The sequence below is a fragment of the Chenopodium quinoa genome, unplaced genomic scaffold, assembly GCF_001683475.1.
Source record: "Chenopodium quinoa cultivar QQ74 unplaced genomic scaffold, ASM168347v1, whole genome shotgun sequence".
Taxonomy (NCBI): domain Eukaryota; kingdom Viridiplantae; phylum Streptophyta; class Magnoliopsida; order Caryophyllales; family Amaranthaceae; genus Chenopodium; species Chenopodium quinoa.
In genome coordinates this window covers 273,882-280,111 of record NW_018742418.1, presented here as the reverse complement: position 1 = coordinate 280,111, position 6,230 = coordinate 273,882, and the positions used below count along the sequence as shown (strand labels likewise).

The window sequence follows — 6,230 nt, the reverse complement described above, 5'->3', positions numbered from 1 at the left end:
AGACGTGCTTTAGATTATCATCCTAACTTAAATCAAGGGACATGATCCTTCTACTGGACTTAGTTTGCTCAACTGTCTACCTTCTACTAGACTTGATTGCTTATTACATCCCATCACTTTTTTCCTACATAAAAAGTACATTTTGAAGACTGAACTGGTGGGTGCACGATGTTCATACAGTAGCGCAACGCATAAGTATCCCATTAGCAAGCTACTGCATTGAGGAAGAATTTTGAATTCAATATCCCTTTGTTATAATTAAGGCAGATGGGTAACTTTTGAATTAAATATTGGTGGGGTGTGCCAGGCCCGTGCAGTAGTGCAACGCATGGGCGACGCTTGAAGATCCCAGTAGCAAGCCACTGTGGTGGATCTTCCCCCTTAAAAAATAAATTTAATATCGTTGTGGGTCATTGACCCACATATCAGATATTAAACTGATAAGAACAGATACTACACTTGATCTTAGCCAAAAGGCCGAGAAAGGTATGATTTGTATAGTCTAATCTCTTGCATTTTATTTCCTGAAGTTGTCTTGCCCTCGTCGCTTCTTTTCGATGTGGTACAGCACTCCTTAACTATAGGCCCAAAGCACGGCTAAGAGAAGGATTGGATCATAAAAGACTTGAAGAAGCCTTGATATAGCAAACAGCATGGGAACTCAGCTTTCAGTTCCATGGAGGAGCACCATAAAAGAGAACTAAAGAAGTATGAAGGTCCAAAGTAGAAGCTTCATCAAAAGACTATACATGAAGATTAAAAATGATTTTGTTTAGGAATCATATAAAATAGTATTTTTCTCTACCTTAGTTGCACTTATCTTATTTGAAATTATTAGTCCTTATCTAATCTGAGCTAATCAACCCTTACCTTATCTAAGTTAATCAACCCTTACCTTATCTTATTAGACTTTATAAAAGGTATTATATAATCTCATAGAACTTATTATTCCTTATCTTATCTAAACTTATCAACCCTTATCTTATCTAAACTTATTGTGGACCAGCTACCTCTCACGTGCATGTGGAGGAGGCAACCAATTTCAGACAGCTTAAATTTTTATTTCTTAGCTACAATTAGGTATTTAATTAATTTATTTATGGTTCTGATTTGTATTTGCAAATTTGGAGAGTGTAGTTTGGTGATCGTTGATCTCATATTTGGTTGATGTAGCATTATATAGGTCACTATTGTATAAAACGAAGTATGTTCTATTCTCTTTATATCATAATAGACCTTTTAGTTGGTTGAATAAGAGTAATTGTTGCTGACGTTTGGTGGATGGTTGTGTTATTATATTTATGTACAGTAGCATTTGATAAACAGTATTGTTGTGATCTTGAGCATTTTACTAGTGAATAAAAAATATCTGGTTGAAATCGTCCATATGTTGTTGTAGAGTTGCAAATTTAGCACTGGAGGTGGCACTATGTCTTGGTCAGATTTGGGTTGGATCGCAGTCAGATGATGAGTTATTTGGGTGATTTGGGTTGTATAATGATTTTTGGAAGTAATCGAGTTGAAATGGATTTTTGTACATCACTATAGTAGTAGATTTCAATTGTGGGATGAGTAGGACCCTCTGTTGTACTTAAACAAAGCATGCCCTTGTTTCAATCATGGTAAAGATGACACTATCCGATACTTCTCAGCTCATGAGCTCAACAACATGAATGTGGAGTTCTGGCATAATAATTGCAACTGGTACCAAGGTTCTTTGGAAGGGAAAGCTGTTTTGGTAAAGCTGCCAGAAAGTTTACTTGGTGTCGTTGGTGGCCTAACTTGTAATGACAGTAATGTGAGTATTTTTCTATTAATCATGTTAGACAAAATGGCAATGTGTTATCCACTTGTCTGCTAGATTAGTTCCTGCTAATGGTGTAGAACAATCCTTTGTAAACTCTTTCCCCAAGGCGTTCTAGCTTTCGTGGATTTGGACTCTAGTTGATATAATAATATTGCTTCCATGTTTTCCCCTAAAAAAAAGCTTTATGGGCATGATAAGTGGCAATAGTGTTTGTTGGGTTGGCTTACTCCGTTAAATTTCTACTTAATTAGTTTGATTAGTTGTAGTTTTTACTTTAATGTTTATGCTTGTATGAGTTTTGTTTAAAGTCTGTTAGCTCTATTGGTAGAGCATTGTACAAGTGCACATTGATATAGGTTCGAATCCTACATAGGCTATGAAAAGTTGATTATCTTTAGAGGGTGACTTCATTTAAATAAAGATCACTATATGCAAAAAAATAAAAAATAAAAAATAAAAAAAGGTAATCATAACAATAGTGACTATGTATAAATTGGGGTCACTACATGTGTAAATATGGGTTATTATGTTTAAAAAAGATTCACTATATGTAAAAATAGGGTAGCTATGACCATATTTAAATAAAAGTCATTATATGTATAAATATGCTTTGATTATATTTAAATAGGAGTCACAATGCGTGAAAATAGTATAACTACAAAAGGTCACCAAATTCAAATAGGGGTTATTACATGTAAAAAAAGGTCACTACATTCAAATAGGGGTTACTACATGTTAATAAAAAATAAAAAAAAAAAAAAAAAAAAAAAAAAAAAAAAGTCACTATATTCAAATAGGGATTACTACATGTAAAACAAAAAAAGATCACTATATTCAAATAAGGGTTACTACATGTAAAAAACAAAAAGTCACTATAGTCATATAAAGGTAATAACATGCGGGGAAAAAAATCTGTGAAAAAGTAACCTATTTGTTAAAAAGGGTCACTAAATGTCAAAATCTTATTAGCCTATGTAGGACTTGAACCTACATCTTCTGTGTCAATAAAAATATACCAATATAGACTCTTTCAACGTTACTACTAGTATCTCAACAAGTAATCGTATGAGACATAGTGTTACAGACCCGTCTAACATGAGAAAAAACGCAATCATCGAAGTTAAGCTATCATTCTTTATATCTTCAATAACTAGGTGAAAAGGCGTGACTCCATTGCTTCCGGACTTAATAGCACGAACAACCCTCTTACACATCACTTTCTATCCAAATATGGCTATACCCGAGTCTCCTTGCTAGCTGTAGAGCATATCTTGCAATCTCTGCTTGGGTCAGGTGGATTCCCTTGATAGCAGCAGCAACCAGCTCACCGTTTGCTTGGGTCAGGTGGGATGGACCACGATGCAGCAGCAGGAAACTAGCCATAGCAGTACCAGCAACACGTTTTGAGTACTTACAGTACTCTTCAACATACTTTGTGAAGCCTGCAGCAACCAGCACAGCACATGGTTGTTTACCTATGAAAATAGCCATGTTGCGACATCTCCAAGCTGCCCAAAGCAGCCTTGCAGTCAGCCTATGTCTATAGAGGTCACTATATGTACAAAAAGGTAAGTATATGTATATAGAGGTCGCAATATGTGGAAAAAAAAAAACGGTGAAATGGTAACTATTTGCTAAAAAGGGTCACTCTATGTCTATATGTTAGCCTATGTAGGATTCGAATCTACATCTTCTGTGCCAATGAAAATACACAATGCTCGACCAATTGAGCTAATAGGCTGGAATAGTTTTAAAAAGTTTTCAACTATATGATTCCCCAAATCCTACGTGACTTTGAGAACTCAATGTTCTCTGCTTGTCACAAAACCACAAAACAATATGTTGAAGGTTATCTTCCTAAATCAAATTGAACTAACAAAATGCAATGGAGAAGAAATTACCATCAATTACAGTACAAATATCACTCAATTGAAGATGATTGTTATCCTCGTGTTGTTCATCTCCTTTACAATTATCATCCTCATGTTGTTCATTCCTTCATATTCGAGATCTTGAATTGGAATTTGCACATATCCAAAAATATAATGAATAGAACAAAATCAACATAATCAAATTTTCAAAATTAAATCAAAATAAAGAGTAATAATTGATACCTTCATTGTTATTTGTGTGTGATTCTGATTCATAAATTGATTTGTTGAGATCAATTGCATGAGAATTTCGTTTTTCAATTGATGAATTTTGCATCGTGATTTTGTCGATGATGTTTTCGCAGAGGAGAGAGAGTGTAGTTAGGTTTTTTTTTGTTTTTTTTTTTTGTATTTTTTTTTTTTTTTTTTTTTTTTTTGTAAATGAAGGTAAACTGGGTGGATTTTGTTAGAATTGGACGGGGTAAACTCGTGTGGGCTATTTGATTCTAACATTTGCACGTGAGACCATAAGGTCCACAATAAATTGTGGACCAGATTCACCCAAGAATTTTTGTACGACGTATTAGCTTATAACCTTCGGGTGAGGATAACATAGCCCAATTATGTGGATAATTTAATGATGCATGGCACATGAAGGAACTTAGTAGCAGTGTCAAAATTGAATGCCTAAATTCAAATAGATTTAGTATAGTTAAGGGTCTATTCAATGCACTTTATTTCCATATAAGATAAAATAAGTGTACCAAATGTGTTTAAGGTTGTCAAAAAGTATGACTAACTATTTGGATGATTAGGATTGAAAAAGATAAAAGGTTGATTTGTGAAGAAAAAGTATATTTCAACTTAGGATTTTTTTTGTTTGTTTGTTTTTAATATCTTTTTTCTAAAATGAACTTTTATTTTTATTTTTATTTTTATTTATTCTGATTCATCTTAAAAGTCTTTTTCGAAATTAAATCTTTCGATTAAAAATCTTATATTTACATTAATTTGAATGCACCCTAGTTTTATACTCCCTCCGTATTTAAACAAATAAAACGTTTTGACCTTTACGTATTTTTAGGAAGGTTAGTTGAATTTATAAAAATAATAGGTAGTGGAGTATAAAAACCTGGCAATCTTGACCCGACCCAAATGACCTGACCCGTGACCCGAAACCATTGACCCGAAAATGACTCGAACCCGAACTAACCTGACCCGACTCGAAATGGAGTTGACCTGATGCCCGAAATTGGCCCGAACTCCGAAGTAACCCGACCCGATTTAAAGCCGAATCGACCGACCCAATTCCTGAAGTGAATAGGGTGAACTGGTGAATTACTTGTTTTAGGGCTTCTTTCTTTCCTAAGTAATAGTTACTCACAATTTTTTTATTTTCTTAGCGATTTTACTTTATTTTTCCAACAATTTTTTTAAGTGAATTTATTTTGGTGACCCAACCCAAACTTGACCTGACTCGAATTAACATGACCCGAATTGACTCAACCCGAAATTGACTCGAAAAATGGTCCTAAAAATTGACTGGACCCAAACTGACCCAACCCGAAATTGACCTGACCCAAACTTAACCCGAAGTGCTGACTCGAATTTGACCTGAAGCCCGAATTGACCCGACCCGAATATTTGCTGACCCAAAATGACTCGACCCGAATGACCCGTTTGCCAAGTCTGTCGTATAACTGTATAAATTGATGAGACTGAAGAGAGTAAGGGGTTTTGTTGGGACCATTAGTTAATAGCATGTTACTCCCTCTGTTCCCGAATGTTTGTCACTTTTGATGAAAATTCACGGGAATTAAGGAAAAGTTTAGGAAGTACATCTATATATATCTATACTTTGCATATTAAAAAGTGTTCCCGAAAATGTCAATGTGCCACGTGTATCTCATTCTTGCACTGGCTTAACGCCACATCATCATTCATTATGCCACGTGTACCTCTAGCATATTTTGTTTCATGTCATGGTTAACCAAAAATGCATAAAATGAGGTTTGAACACAAGATCTCATAGAATGAGGACCAACTTATTACCATCTAAGCTATAAACTAATCATGTTCTATCTATGCACATAAATATATAAATACATATTAAAAATAAAAGCAAAAATTATTCAAAACTATTTATTATTGTCATTGTATTATTATAATTCTCTGACAATAAAAAAAAATCTTTCAAGCTCTTTAATAATGATAATAATAAAATAATCAAAGTAACACCCGGAGCAATGTCCGGGCTGAACACTAGTTGGAAAGTTAAACCCAATCATTTTGAAAAAAAAAAAAGAGAGAGAGATAGTGCTTTTCAAAAAAAAAAAAAAAAGAGAGAGAGAGAAAGTAATGTTTGAAGGAGTGAGTCAAAGTAACAAATTCAAAGAGGAGACCAACAATTAAGGGTGTGTTCGGTAAAATACAGCTATAAAGATAGCGGTTAGCTGTGTAGGTAGCTGTTAATAGTCAACAAGCTGTTAGCTAGGAAAATAGATCATTTAGGTATTGAATGTTCGATAACGTAGCGTTTGACTAGCTGTTAC

General features: G+C 34.2%; 1 long non-coding RNA gene across 2 annotated transcripts; it reads right to left on the bottom strand.

Annotated features, from left to right (window-relative positions):
- Positions 1–290: 290 nt before the first annotated feature.
- LOC110708143 lies at positions 291–5,351 on the bottom strand. 2 transcript variants are annotated; one of them, XR_002508647.1, is made up of 3 exons: positions 3,922–5,351; positions 3,709–3,818; positions 291–3,315 (listed from the first exon to the last, which is right to left on the bottom strand). It is a non-coding gene; the product is annotated as an uncharacterized LOC110708143 (long non-coding RNA). The 2 variants fall into 2 exon arrangements; XR_002508646.1 differs by having other exon boundaries at positions 291–3,818; positions 3,922–5,338.
- Between the last annotated feature and the right edge of the window lie 879 nt (positions 5,352–6,230).